A 14,922-nucleotide genomic window follows, 5' to 3' on the forward strand; every position below is an offset into this window, starting at 1 on the left:
AGCAACATTCAAAGCTGCCCTCTGCACATGTGTAAATGATTCCACAAAGTGCAAATGTGGTGATTTAGGTCTTAGCCTGAAAGATCTTTTTAAGGACCTGCATGCTAATTCCAAAAAGAGACCTTCCACGCAGAGCTGTAGGTCTCCAAAGAATAGCTGCAAAGTCAGGTTCCCAAAAGTGCTGAGACCTGCAGATCCAGTACAGACCACTGTGCCTTAGTTTAGCCCAAGATGCTCTGAGCAATAAAATAGTGTAAGCGATAAAATCACCCAGTTTGTAGAAAAATCAAGTTGTGTTCATTTCCATGAAAATCCCTGCTTTGGTTGAGCTACTTTTGACTTACAGTGAGAGATGAATTTGACCTGCTCTCTCTTTCTCATCTGTTGGGCTGCAGCTGTGCCCTCCAGCACTGTATACGTATTCCAAGCTCATCTAGATGCCGAAACAAAAGCCCAAATTAGATGACAATCTTCCATTCTTTCTGTGTGCTGCCAATACCTGTTTGTCACTATAATGGTATTAATCATCTTTTATTTAGAGAGGAACATTGGAAGCTTCCATTTTTCCCTTTTGATTTATTTGTAGGACAACAGGTGCACAACTTAAGCAGGTGTATGGATGTGTGCATATGTTGTGAGTTTGCTGATAGCCACAAAACATCTTTAGTAAATTATTACTTGTATCAAAGCTGCCATTATTTTTATTTCATGCCTAAACTTAATTCCACAGCTGTTAGCTCCCACAGTCCATTATCTGCTTTGTATTGCAACTGCAGTAATGCAACTCATAGGTGCAAGACCTCTTCTCTCGCCCTCCAAAAACCCCTACAAACAAAACATCCCTAAACCATACACTGCTTCCAGTTTCTGAAACTTGGTATGAACAGTTTCCATTGGCAACTGCTGCAGAATAGCATATACCAGTTCAACAGCTGACATGAAATGCCTTTCCATATGTAAAACTGTGCCTTAAACACACAAGGGACACTAAGAATAAACTTTGTACTTTCTTTTTCTTTTGTCTAACAGCAAATGGGTTGTGAAGAAGTGCTGGATGCTTTAAAAAAAAGCAGTTATAATTTTGGATCCAAGCTGTGAGAACACTCATTGGAGACAACTGTTCTCTCATGGGCTAGCCTTGAATAAACAATCACAGCTCTGTGTGATATTACTTCTTAACCAGATTCTAGCATTGAGCTGTTGCCTTGCCATGGTTACTTGCCTTTTAAACCAATGTTTCTTTTCCTTCCTTTTTGGCAAGATTCTTGCTTGCTTGGCAGTGGCTTGTTCTCGTTTGAACTTTTGCCCTATTTTAATCTCCACCAAATTTTTACTCTAAAAGAACCTTTTCACTGATATCTTTTTGTTGTCCTGAATTTCTTTTCTGCGTGTGAGAACTTACTTGGGGACATGGCTTACGGGAAAGAGCCCAAATGACTGTCTTCTTCTGAGTATCCAGCAGCTGGCAGGCATCTGTGAGGACATTAGAAAGCAAAGCCACAACAGCACAAGACGGTAGCCACTCCTGAAATAAAATTAAATAGGAAAGAAGGACACACACATATACACACACAAACTACCAGATCATTCACTTGGAGATTTATTTGTGCTTGTCAGCTCCTGCGCTTGCAAGCTCCTGAACTTGAATTCATCTGAGGATAACACCGTTAAAACCCATGTAAGAGCATCACTCTGCCACGTGGGGGTCCAAGGCAGAATCCCTCACTTGTGTTGCGCCCCTGGAGCTGGCAGAGCACCGGGGTCTCGTGGATCATCGTAGAGTCCTAGGGAAGGGGAACATGTCTCTGGTTGCTTTGGGTAATTCTCCAGGCAACCTGGAAGAAACAAACCAACAGCTTCTACAAAGAATTCCTGTTACATGAGGAGAACAGGTCATCTTGACACATCTTGACTATTTTTTTGTTATGTGTTTTGTGGAGATTCTGAAAGGAGAAAATAAATGGGAACTTGCTGAAGGCTCTCTCCAAAATATTTCTACCACATAGCTGACTAATATTATTCCCACTGCTGAAAAAGAAAAAAACCACAGCATTCTCTTACTTGATCATTCAGTTTTCTATTCATCGGAAGACATCACTGTGTGGTTGCCTAAAAGAAAGGTGTCCTGGTTTCAGCTGAGATAGAGTTAATTTTCTTTATAGTGGCTGGTATGGGGCTATGTTTTGGATTTGTGCTGAAAACAGTGTTGATAATACAGAGATGTTTTAGTTGTTGCTGCACTAGGCAAGGACTTTTCAGCTTCCCGTGCTCTGCCAGGTGCAGAAGAAGCTGGGAGGGGACACAGCCAGGAGAGTTGATCCAAACTGACCAAAGGGCTATTCCATACCACATGACGTCATGCTCAGTATATAAAGCTGGAGAAGAAGAAGGAAGGGGGGATGTTTGGAGTGATGGCGTTTGTCTTCCCAAGTCACCATTACGCGTGATGAAGCCCTGCTTTCCTGGAGATGGCTGACCACCTGCCTGACCATGGGAAGTAGTGAATGAATTCCCTGCTTTGCTTCGCTTGCGTGCGCGGCTTTTGCTTTCCCTATTAAACTGTTTTTATCTCAACCCTCGAGTTTTCTTACTTTTGCTCTTCCAATTCTCTCCCCCATCCCACCGGGGGGGAGTGAGCGAGTGGCTGCGTGATGCTTAGTTGCCGGCTGGGGCTAAACCACAACAAAAGGCAAGTACATGTGTATAATATACATGTGCGTATGTGCATACATACATACATGCATGTGTACAAAAACACAGTGACAGTATTTCTTACTAATATTTGTTATTAGTAAAATCCATTTTCTTACCAGAAGCATAACTGCCAAATTCCTGGTGTTAGTGAAAGCACAGTGATTACTATTTAGAAATCTCTCAGCCTTGGGCTGTATCATTTTTTTGGCTGAGTTTTTAATGTGAAGTAAAACCTAGTTCAAGCCTCTAGGACAACAGACCCCTTCGGTGTGCTGTATGTAAAATGAACCAGAGTAACATCCTTCTGGTATGTGCATCAGATATTCTGATAGACAAACCAGAGGCCAATGATTTAGTCATCTTTATTGACAGATTAATAAGGAGCTGTGTTCATAGACTAACATATACCTAAGACCAACGTTTCACCATTTAAAATCTTCTAACTGACATTTAAATGTAGGAAAATCAGCAAGTTACCTCTTTCTTTTAAAACATAATATTGCCAATATTTTATGTGTTAGAAGATTTTAAATTAAATCAGACAATTAAAAGTCTATCCTTGCTCATTCTTATTTATTAACTTTTAGAGAGCAATTTTCTTCACAGTAGCAAAATCAATACTCTGAGATAAAATTTCTAACAAGAATTTCCTTTCTCATAAAATTTTATTGGCAATTTAATTTTTCATCTGTATTGAAATGGTAAAATGTAAAGAACAATGTTCTTTTTTGCTAGTAAAAAGTCTTTATTTACTTTGGAACACAAGCAGGAGGTACATTTTCAGCTGAGTTCAATCATTTTCTACATCCTTGATATCTCTTCATTTGCACAGAATCCTGGCTGACAGGAAAATCATTAGCTAATTGACTAGAGCATGCTTTATATGCGAGTATTGGTTACAATCTGCTTCTCAACCCCTTTGTGTGAGTTGGAAGTGGGCAGAAGTGCCCGTCCAAACACAGCACTACTGCAAAGAATCAAGCCATTACCTTGGGTCCATTTACCCCTTAATGCCTAATATACAAACTTCTAGTTGAATCTAGTTGAATTACTGTGTTTTGCTGTAGCATATGTACAGCAGCAAATCATTGCACTACCTTGGGCACGGAGGGGAAGTAAAAGGGCCCAATGGGTTCCTCAATCCAGGATGGGAACACAGACATTTCTGTGAGAAAGACAAGGTCCTTTCCCATAACAAAGCAGGAGACAGAGAAGGCAGGCTATTCAAAGCCTTGCATAGGGTTTGGCCACAGTGTAGTAACGCTCTGCTCCATTCTAGGTTGTCCCATCTGATGATTTCAAAATTATTTGTGTAGTTTGAGTCATCAGAAGACGCCAAGGTGGACACAAATATTATGCCCACGCTATGGCAGGAAAGCAGGGACGCAGCCAAGTTAGGTAACTTCAGTCCAAGACTCACACTGAGACCCACACCTAATAGAGCTCCTGCTGCATGCTTGATTCTTATGCTAGAACTGGTCTTTCTGGTGAACAGAAGCCTCCTTTGACAGCTGGCTCCTGTGTGGTGAGCAAAACCAGCACAAAATGATGCCTCGCAGAAGTGTGGATGAGAGCACACACAGCCACGCTCTGTCACTGGCTGTGCGGCTCCCACCAGGTAGCAATTAGAGCAGCATTTGCCCCGCAATATGTAGGTGCAATAATTCTAAACTGCTGGCAAACCCCCTCGTTCGGCATCATAGCTATTCTGCTGCTAAGTCAGGCTTGCACAGCCAGCGTCGCTCAGCCTTTGGGACGGAGGCTTCTCCCCGTACAATGCTGACTTGAGTCCCAGTGCGGAGTGTCACTTTCCCACACTGAGTAGTCCCTTGATCTGTGAGTAGTGCCTATGACTTCTACGGGGACTACTTGCAAAGGACAATGCGGCTCAGCAGGCTCTTTGTAAATGTGTGGCCGTGATTCATTCATCAGTAACAATGACCCCTGTAATCATTTACAATGCCTTTGGGCCTCCCTGTGTAAAAAAAAGTGCTGCTATGCCAAGCCAATGGGAGAAAAACTTGTGCGGTGATGGTGGCTTTAAAACCGGAATTGTGAAGCCTTATTTGTATCGAGAAATGAAATAACAAGTGGGAAGGGTGAGAAAACATGAAAGAAAATAGGCTTAGGGAAACAGAAGCTGGAAGTAATCAATAAATCATAGAATAAAGTAAAGAGAAAGAACCTTTAAAGTGCCCAAGCTTAAATGTCAAGAGTATTAGAACAAAAGAGCTCCAAGCAGGAGAATGTGTGACAGAGGAATATGCTGAAACTCTGACAGAAAGCACGCTCACTCCTGAGCGTGGAAAAGAGTACAGACAACAAAGGGCAGCAGAGAAGAACAGAATAAGAAATTAGGAAACCGCGTAGGTTCCTCTTCCTTAAGTAGTTTGAACATACAGGATCGATATTATTGTTTCTAGAAGATTCTGAGGAGTAAAAATGGAAAAAAACCACCATCACAGTGGTGGAAAAGATCAGTTTTAAACTATATAATATTCTGGGAATATGCTATCACATATGCATGAAGGTATGCCATCAATATTGCAGAGTAATAGGATCTTGCTTACATTGTACTACACCAAAAAGAAACAGAGCCACCCAAGGCAGAGCTGTTGTTATATTTATCCCTAGACAAATTCATAGAGCTAAAATTTAGGGAGTTTTCCAATGACACTCTTTCAGCGATGCACTTAATCACACACAGCTCTAGTCACACATAGCTCCAGGCACATGTGTTTGCCCCACTGAAATCTACGTATATAAACATACACTTAAAGTTAAGCTGGTACTTAAAATGTTTTTCCAAGCTGAAGCCTATGTGCTGATGGATTACCTAGTTAGCTATAAATTGCATGGTTACATCTGGTTTTGGCTACTGGCTCAGAAACAGATACCTAGTCTGTTTGAAGCAAATTTATAATGACTGTTATTCATGTAATACAATAGACCGTTCTGGCACCACACGCGTGTAGATTGTGAAAACAAAATTTTCTGTTCAAATGGGGTTTGCAGTCAACTGAGCAAAGGCTGCTTATGCTCTCCTCAGCAGAAACCTGCATGGAAAGAAACTACCGCGCGTCGATGTACCTTGAACAGCAAAATTTGGGAAGCCCTCACAGAGGCTGCTGGGACACGTCTGTCCCAGTGAAAGGCAGACAAACCTCTGGCCCTGTGCTTTGGGTGACGAACTTTGTCAGGTGTGGCAGGCGTAAGGGCTCCTGCAGCTACTGCGCCACGCTGATGGGCAGCAGAGCTGCGCCACAGCTCTTCTGAAGAGCCCTGGTGGCATTGCCCGCCGCGCAAGCCTCTTGTTTGGGCCAAGGGCCAAATAGGTACCCTTTGCAAAATGCGTGAGGTCAGGATATAGCTGTAGTAAGAAGTCATTAAAAAACACGCACACAGGGTATTTGTTGTTGTGGGACTAAAGCATCACCTAAAATCCATGTAGACTGCTCACTCAGTGGCAGGGGAGAAAAAGTACATTGAATTGGTTGTAAAATATTGTAAGTTTGAATCAGGTGGTGATACTGATAGGGAAACAGAGAAGCTTAGTCCATTTTAAAGAGTCTCCATTAAACTATCTTGCCCTTTTGCTGTGTGCGCACAAATGACAGTACTGATGCAACAGTACTGTCAGCAGGCAAATTGAGTGTTAATGCTTGTGTTAATTTTGCTGAGCATGCCCACTATAAAAAAGAGATGTTTCCAAAAACCTGATGGGTCTGATGTGAGCAGCGTGCTGAGTCAGGCAAAAAAAAAAGTTATGGCAAGTCCTCATTTTACAGCAAAGGATTTTGTGCTATGCCTCAATGAGACATTTAAAATTTCCCTCAGAATTTTATGAAATGTCTCTCATTCAAGTTGTCAAAGCCTGACAGGCTTCTTAACATCAAGGGGTGAATGGTCCTTCATCTTCTTGCTCTTGCTCAACTGAATGATCGATGAACAAACTAAAACTGACAGCTGTTGCGAAGATATCAAGAATTAAAGGAGATACAGAAGATGTTTCTACTCCTCCCTGTCTAATTCAGCCTAAAGAAGTTGATATTCCGTTCAAGAAAACGTTGGAAAAGCAGAAAGAGTAGTAGCCTAGATCCTGGCCTTAAGTCCAGCTGTTCTGGACACTCCAAGCAAGGCCACTAGCGTGGGACAAGGCAGGGCAGCTCACAAGACTGGGGTCCATTAGTTATCTTCTGTTTCCAGGGGTCTACTTCCACCAGGAACCAAGGAGCTGGGAACCCAGTGAAGGAATAAACATAGAAGGCTGTTAGAGCGTCCTCACGATTTGCACAGTATCTTGACAAATTTGACTCTAAGAAGAGCCAACAAAATCTCAAGCTACAGTCTTTTTGTTAAATATTTGACCTCCATTAACATTTCAGGATTTTTTTATGATGTTAGCTCTCACTTTAAGTGAATGTCTTCAGTCCACATCTTAGTTTCCCTGAATTTCCCAGTAAAAAAAAAAAGTAGTGATGTACATGAAATACTGTGTTTTTTCACTGCATATCAGTACTTGCTGAAAGCCAGTTTTGACCAAATGTACTTGAGACCTCATTCTAAGGATTAACCAGGGAACCAAAGCAAGTTACATGAATAAATGGCCACACAGATAGGCTAAGGTTTTGAACATTAGATCAACATTATAACAAACCATGTGAATGACATGCAGACCAAGAATGACTCCAATCTCAGAATGTGAAATACACTGCAGGGGGGATGAAGGGACACGGGGACAATCCACATAGTCTGCTCAGGGGCATTTTGTGATCAGGAAGTCAGATATCATTAAATAAATGATTCCTTAGAAGTTATTCAGCTCTTAACTCAGATAGTTATCAAGTTATCATTATTCTTGATAACTCAGAAGTTAGCAAGCCAGCAAGGTCTACACGGCAGTTGTTGGATGCTTGGCCAACCTGGTAGACTTCAACGATGAGACAACAAGCTTGGTATATTAGGGGAGAGCAGCGGATGTGATTTCTCCCAACTTTGGCAGGACTTTCGGCACTGTCTCCCATAACATCACTCGCATAACATCGAACAAATTGATGAATTACAGAGTAAATAAATGCACAGTGAGGTGGACTGTAAACTGGCGGAACTGCTGGGCTCAAAGGCTTGTGATTACTGGTATGTCCAGCTGGAGGCCAGTCACTAGTGGTGTACCCCAAAAGAAGACACTGGGACCAGTGCTATTTACCATCTTCATTAACGACCTGAACGGTAGGACAGAGTGCATCCTCAGCAAGTAAGCAGATGCTATAAAACTGGGAAGAGCGGTTGCTAGACCAGATGATCGTGTCTCCATTTAAAGGGACCTTGACACTCTGGAGAACTAGGCTGACAGGAATGTCGTGAAGTTAAATAAAGGGAATGCCAAGGCCTGCCCCCGGGGAGGAACAGCCCCATGCACCAGGACAGGCTGGGGCCAACTAGCTGGAAAGTACCATTGTAGAAAAGTCCCTAGGGGTCTGGTGAATGACAAGTTGACCAGCAGCCAGCAATGCACCCTCATGGCAAAGAAGACCAACAGCCTTCCAGGCTGCGTGAGGCAGAGCATCACCAGCAGGTGGAGGGAGGTGATCCGCCCCGTCTGCCCAGCACTGGTGAGACACATCCTGGAGTGCTGGGTCCAGTTCTGGGCTCCCCAGTACAAGAGAGACATGGACTTACTGGAGCGGGTCCAGCGAAGGACCACAAAGACGATTAAGGGTTTGGAGCATCTGACATACAAGGAGAAACTGAGAGCTGGAACTGTTCAGCCTGGAGAAGAGAAGGCTCTGGGGGATCTTATCAATGTGTATAAACACCTGATGGGAAATAGCATGGAAGCTGGAGCCAGACTCTTCTCAGTGGTGCCCAGTGACAGGACAAGAGGTAATGGGCACGAATTGAAATACAGGAAATTCCTTTTAAACATAAGATTACCCTTTTTTACTGTGAGGGTGACTGAATACTGGAATAAGTTGCCCAGAGAGGATGTGGAGTTTCTCTCCTTGGAGACATTCAAAACCTCAGTGGACACAGCCCTGAGGACTGAGCTCGAGTTTCCCCTGCTTTGAGGAGTGGAGTTGGAGTAGATGATCTCCAGAGGTCCCTTCCCACCTCAGCCATTCTGTGATTCTGTGACAGCCACATCGTCATCTACACTTTGCAGATATTGGTATACTAAATGTCTGTTACTTTTATTCTAGGAATGGCATATATAACCAGTGATTTTTCCAGAAAGTGTATCAGTTTATTGTCATTTCCTTGACATACAAGTTGAATTTACAACTCTATTGCCATTCTTATTTTTCCCGTTTCTTACTTCAACTTTGCAGAGTGCTCTCCAATGAATAAAGTCTATAGTGTATCTCACACAATGAGAAAAGGCAAGAACCGATTACCCTTTATTGAGAAAGAGTTATTTTTAAAGCTGCATTTGTTACCTAGTTCTGCTGAGTCAGCACAAAGCCTTTCTTGCTTTGTTGCAGAGTACTTTATGTGCAGTGTGTATACCAGGGTGTCCTTCGTAAGCGTGCAATATTTAAGGGCTGGTATTACTATCCTGGGGTTAGCAACTCTGCACGGTGCCACTGTCTCAAGAGAAACTCAGAGACGGAAACACGCTTTCGGGAGCTGCAGTTTCCTCCTATTTCATAAGGTCAGTCATCCATCCCTGGCTATCACCAGTGGTGGATATTTCTTTTGTGCCTCTGCCTGCTCCTTCGGTGTCTGTATAGAATACAAAAGAGTAATTTCCTACTCTCCACTGTGTTGTTTTACTACAGGCAGATGCTATTCCCAAGCGTAGTGGCAGGTCTCAAATCAAATATGTATCTGTTTCCCCTGCAGTTTTAGGACTTGGGACAATCCACAGGCTCCACTCTTAATGCCTCAGTTGTGATTCAGATGTTCTCCTGAACCAGTATCTTTCTCCATGTCCCCTAGAGGGGGATCACAGTTGTAAAAAACTGCAACGTTGCCACAACCGTGAAACCTTATGTCAGTTCTGAAAATCTTGCATGACTGCTGTACAGACATCTCAGCTACCTCCCAGAAAAAAATCTCACTGAACTTCAGACAGAATTTGGAGTAAAATTGACACTTATGCTTGGGGTAAGAGGAAGGCACAGACAGCAGGGGAGAGAGAAGTGCTCATGAAAGACTTCAAAATGGAGGGAATTCATTCTTGCTGATGACAAGGCATTGAGGAATTCAACCTACAAATTATTGCATTGTTGCAAGAATGAGAGAAAAATCACTCATTGCTACAAAAGCATCATAGAGCCATTCAAGCACATTGAAAGTTTTTCTGACAACATGCCTTCTGTGGAGCTATGGAGCCACAGGAAATTTTTTTCCAACTTTGTTCCTTTACAATTCAATTTTCCCTGCTATGTTACCTGTTATTTAATGTGATTATACATATACATATATAAATGTAAGTGTAAATACAAATATGTGTATGTGTGCATGTGTGTATGCAGGAATATAACCATATGAGCATATGTTTGTTTATTTCTGTTCTGTGTGTGTACAACTACTACAGCAAAATCCTTTAGATGCAGAAATGTTTTGCAATCCATTAATTTTTGCCTTCTTCCTGCATTTCTAATGCCAGCACCAATTAATTTACAGGGATTATTGCTAGCACTAGTCAGTGGCAGCGGTCCCCAACTGAGGTAGCAGCGAGCTCAAAAATAATTTTAGGCCAATATTTGGCCAGAGCTGTGTGCTAAAATAAACACAGGACGTGTATTTGTGTACGAGGCTCATCCTGCCCTTCACTGCTGCCCAGTTGCTAAGTAAACAGTCCTCGACCCTTTTCCCAGCATGAAGGAGGATGCTTGGGAGCAGGGAGGCAGGGTGCTCTTCAGCACCCCATGCGACTCATCTAGCAACAAGCAACACATGCTCTCTGCCAGTGCTCGATGCTGATTATAGCACCTGTGTTGGGAACAGGAGACCTGGTCACACAGGCAAGGCTGGGGCTAAGCCCCTCTGGGCAGCGACGCCCCAGCTGGCCCCGAAAGCCACCCTGCTCCCTCCAAGGCTTCAGGGCGGCATACGGCTGAAACACGCCTGGGAGCATCACTGGTGGGCAGGGAATCGAACAGGTCACCGAGTCCCCTTCTGCCCCGCTCAGTGCATGTGCTGCAGTTAGTCACTACCAGGAGCTGCTATATTTATAGAGGTATGTCGTAAGTTTGACGTAAGATACGATTTGGTTTTTCTGTACAGCAGGGCAAAGGTGCCTTTCTCCTCCCCTTCTTCAGTTTTTGGATAAACCCTTACTTGTTTTCACAGGAACATTAGCTCAAATCTGCTGCTACTGTGCACAGCCGATAAAACTATTGCTTGGAAAGACCATATGTCACATGGAACTGCTCAAGAGGCATGAAGCCCTGCTTTTTGCCGATCCTTTAAAGATACAATTTTATGCTCAGTTAAAATGGAAAAGAGCATTATGTTTAAAGATAAACCCATTTACTGTGCAACCGCTTTGCTAAATTCTGTCACCAAATCACTTGTTAGTAAGACATTTGGACTGCCTGTTTTAAAAAAAAAAAAAGTTGTTACACATCTCTTTCTCCTTGTTTATCAGTTGCTATGACAATGCTAATGACAATATCATCACAGACAAGGACTAAAATCTTTTCCTAGAGGCAAGAAAAGACAAAATCAGTTCTGAGGAGAGAGTTCCCTTTATTAATACACATCTGGTTACCCTCTTTGACCTGGCTGGTTAGCCAATATTCAGGGTCCCTACAGGTTGTTTCTGTTTGGAGAACAAATGGATGAGGGAGTGAATTGGGCTTTTTAATGCGCTTCTGTTTGTTTAGAAAGAATGTACACAATGTCCCGTTACTCTGGGCACAGCGGGAGTCAAAACAATAGGCAGTGCTTTCTCTTTTCACACTTTCAAGCTTCTCTGAGCCACAACTCAAGCTCTCTCTCTTACTTTTCTCTCAGGGTCAGGCTACAAGGATTTTCCTCGCTGGCTCTGGTGTGTCCTTGCTATTTCCTCTGTCTGCTTCTCTGATGTTTCTGCTGTCACTTTCTGAATTGCTCTGTTTCATCATATGCCACCTTGTTCCCAGCATCTGCAGTTAGATCCTGGAGAAATGCCTCGGCCCCCCCAGTTCAGCACTGCCAGGCACGTGTGGTGCGGTATGTATGGTGGGGCTCCTGGGGTCTCAATGCGCATGTCCCACAAAGAAGGTAGTCCTTAGGCTTTTCCTTAGGGAAGGGAAGCTTTCTCACCCACCATCTTCACTGAGGTTTCTTTGCTGACTTTCAGCATGACACCAAATTTATTTCCAATAGTGTATTTTTGCTCCCTGTCAGATCAGTTTCTGTACGGCAGTGCTATGAGGTGGGGGAGCAAAAAATATGTTACGATTTCCTAACAAAGCAGCCTCTAATGCAACTATAATACAGTTGTGAAAAAGTCCTAGAGGAGGTAAACAGATTCGACAGCATTTCATTTCCATAAATTTAGGGCCTGATCCTGCTTTTGTTTTGCTAATGAGTACTAGAGGGAGATAATGCATGAGCTTCAGACAAACTAAAGACACAAACAATGGCCCAGCTCAGCAACGAAAGGCAGGTGTGCGATTGAGCTGTTGGGACATGTTCATGTCCAACAGAGGTAACTCTAGTGTTCCTGCTCTGGGTTCAGCCCACCTGTGCTGTGACCAGCAGGTCTCCTGTCCAGGCCTGACTGAGCTACACAGATAACTGCTTTTGGCAGCAGCTCTGCTGCTGGCCCTTGGGGCTTTACTCTTTGATTGGAACAAAGGTTGCATATAGCGTAACCTCTGCTCAGGCAGGGCAAAGATCTTTGGTTTTCAACAGCAAAAACTAACAGTTGCATTTTCTTTCACTTTTAAGGAAACAAACTCAAGGAGCTTTAATTTATCTCGGGTTTATGCCACAACTATTAACATGGCCCACTCAACACATAAGGAAGCTTCTTCTAGTTGTTCTTGGGCAAGACACATCTCTGGTTTCCATATACTTCCTTTTTATCATTCCTTCCATAAACCCATCTCCTACTGCTCCCCACCTCCATCTTTATGTAGGTGATGGGCCATGAAGGGGTTCAGTGTAGACTCTGAATGGAAAAGATCCTCTGATATGACCTCACACTCCTACAGGAGTGTGTTTGAAACTCCTTCCTACAGGAAAGAGTTTGAAAACAACTCCTTCCCTACCACAGATGAACCAGTTAACATTTTCTGAAGGCCCCAGCAGAACAAATAGGTGTCTTTGGCCACATTCACAGCACTAAGACTTTGGCACTGATGGGACAGTTGAAAGCTGTCTTTCTAGAGTGCATTGCCACCCATTAAACTGGGGGACACGGACCTGTCAGCACTGGTGAACTTCATGCCATGAAAAATCTCTGAATTCAATAGACCCTAATTTAAATGGAAGTTCATATGCCAGAACAGAGGAAGCTTGCACCTTTAATTAAAAATCCTAGGCCATCCACTCATCCAGACAGTCATTAATGCCCAAGGAAATGCCCTTTGCTGAGACTATTATTTCTTAATTAATATACAGTGAACAGTATATATTTGTTTTAGCCTTTGAGAAAGAGGATGAGTTTTCTCCAAGCACTGGAGTGGGTAAGCAGCTCTTTGCATGGAGCTGCTTATGGTCCAGTTATGGGCACACGGTACGTAAACTGAAGTGCTTGATTCTGCTGAGTCCTCAGCAGAAGATGGAGTTTGGGATTGCCAATTTTATTCTATTTCTGCTGAAAACCACAAGCATTCTGAACAAGAGGAAAATGGATTGGGGGTGAGGGAGGAAATCCATTTTCCTTTTAAAACTTTGAAGGCAACAGTTCAACAAGCTCTAGTAAGATCGCCACATAAGAGACAATAGGTATTCTCAGGTTCACGTGTTGTTAATTTCTTCCATTTTCAATAAACTGACAGTCACTTGATCAGAGTCTGAACAAAAGCTCTCCCCTCTCGAGCAAGTATCTTCAATAATCCACTATACAATAACTGTTCTCTGTCCCAGTCACTCTCAGAGAAAGGATTTGAGAACACGTCCCCCACCCCTGAATCTAGGGATCAATCCTAGATTTGTACAAGTCGGTACATATACCAGCAGTACCAATCTGATTCAGAACAGAGGGGAGCACTCAAGTTTACTTCTCTTGAACCTGCCATGTGACTGGTCTTTATGCTGCCTTTGTCCTTACACTGACCTTTTGCTGACTGCAAGACAACAGCCAGTCTCAGTCAGCATAAAGCTGGGTGATGAAGATAACCCATCAACTTTTTTGGAACCAGTGTGAACCCAGTGTCAACACGTGCAATACAAATCTAGCTGGGATGTATTTGATTGCATAGGAGGAGCGCTGGAACTGGACTTATTGCATCATTGAACCACAGCCTCAGAAGTGTGCCTTAAATGCAAGGAGATTGCCTTATGAGGCCATTTTGCCTCAATCTCTCCTTTTGGATCTGTTCCACTTTGCTTGCAATGCTTGCATATTCACTGAGTCAGAGAGCATGAGAATAACTCTTTAGTGAAGGGCTTAGGGCACTTGCCGGAGAGGGGAAGCACATGGGTTCCAGCATGGACTGAAGCGCTTCAGCCAAGTGGAACAGTGTCAGCAGAAGCAACAAGCCACCTCCAGCCCCATAGTACTCGCTGGCCTGCTTAGCCAAAGTCACACGTTATCTGAGAAGGACAGACACGGCATTTGGGGTAATCAGTATCCCCATCCCCTCGCTCTAGCTGTGACCACTGTCCATGTGGGAGATGGGTACTGTCTCATCCTGTCCTTTCCTACCCAGCCACTGCATGCGCATCCAGCTCTTTTTCTGCAGGAGCGGTAAGAGCTCTGTGGCCCTGGGCTTGTGCAGCAACCCAGTGTGAGCAACCCACAGTGAGGTTCCATTCTGCAGCGCTGCTGCTGCTGCACAGCCACTGCACCCTCCTGCCTGCTGCCTGCCTCCTGCCGATGTTATTCCTCCATAACCGTTTTGCTCTGTTTATGGCACCTGGCTTAAGGCTGCCATGTACCTTGGCAGGCAGTTTCCCCCAATCCCAACCTAACTGGTAGCACTTGATTGACAGAATTCATGCATCAGGTCAGGATCTCCTTTGCGCCATCAGCAAACAAGCTGTCAGGATTAGTTTAAAGCTCCGCTATGTTTAAAGAGGCCAGATAGGTGGTTTATTCCTTCCATCACTCTTACACTCTCCTCC

The 14,922-nt window shown here is 43.6% G+C and overlaps 1 long non-coding RNA gene across 1 annotated transcript in view; it reads right to left on the bottom strand.

Annotated features, from left to right (window-relative positions):
• Nucleotides 1-1,603: 1,603 nt before the first annotated feature.
• LOC142406674 (uncharacterized) overlaps nucleotides 1,604-14,922 on the bottom strand; it is a 37,666-nt gene continuing 24,347 nt past the window's right edge. Inside the window, exon 3 of the long non-coding RNA XR_012774657.1 lies at nucleotides 1,604-1,835. This is a non-coding gene — a long non-coding RNA (uncharacterized LOC142406674). The remainder of the gene's footprint in view (nucleotides 1,836-14,922) is intronic.

This window comes from Mycteria americana, chromosome 2 (genome assembly GCF_035582795.1).
Source record: "Mycteria americana isolate JAX WOST 10 ecotype Jacksonville Zoo and Gardens chromosome 2, USCA_MyAme_1.0, whole genome shotgun sequence".
In the NCBI taxonomy this organism is placed as follows: domain Eukaryota; kingdom Metazoa; phylum Chordata; class Aves; order Ciconiiformes; family Ciconiidae; genus Mycteria; species Mycteria americana.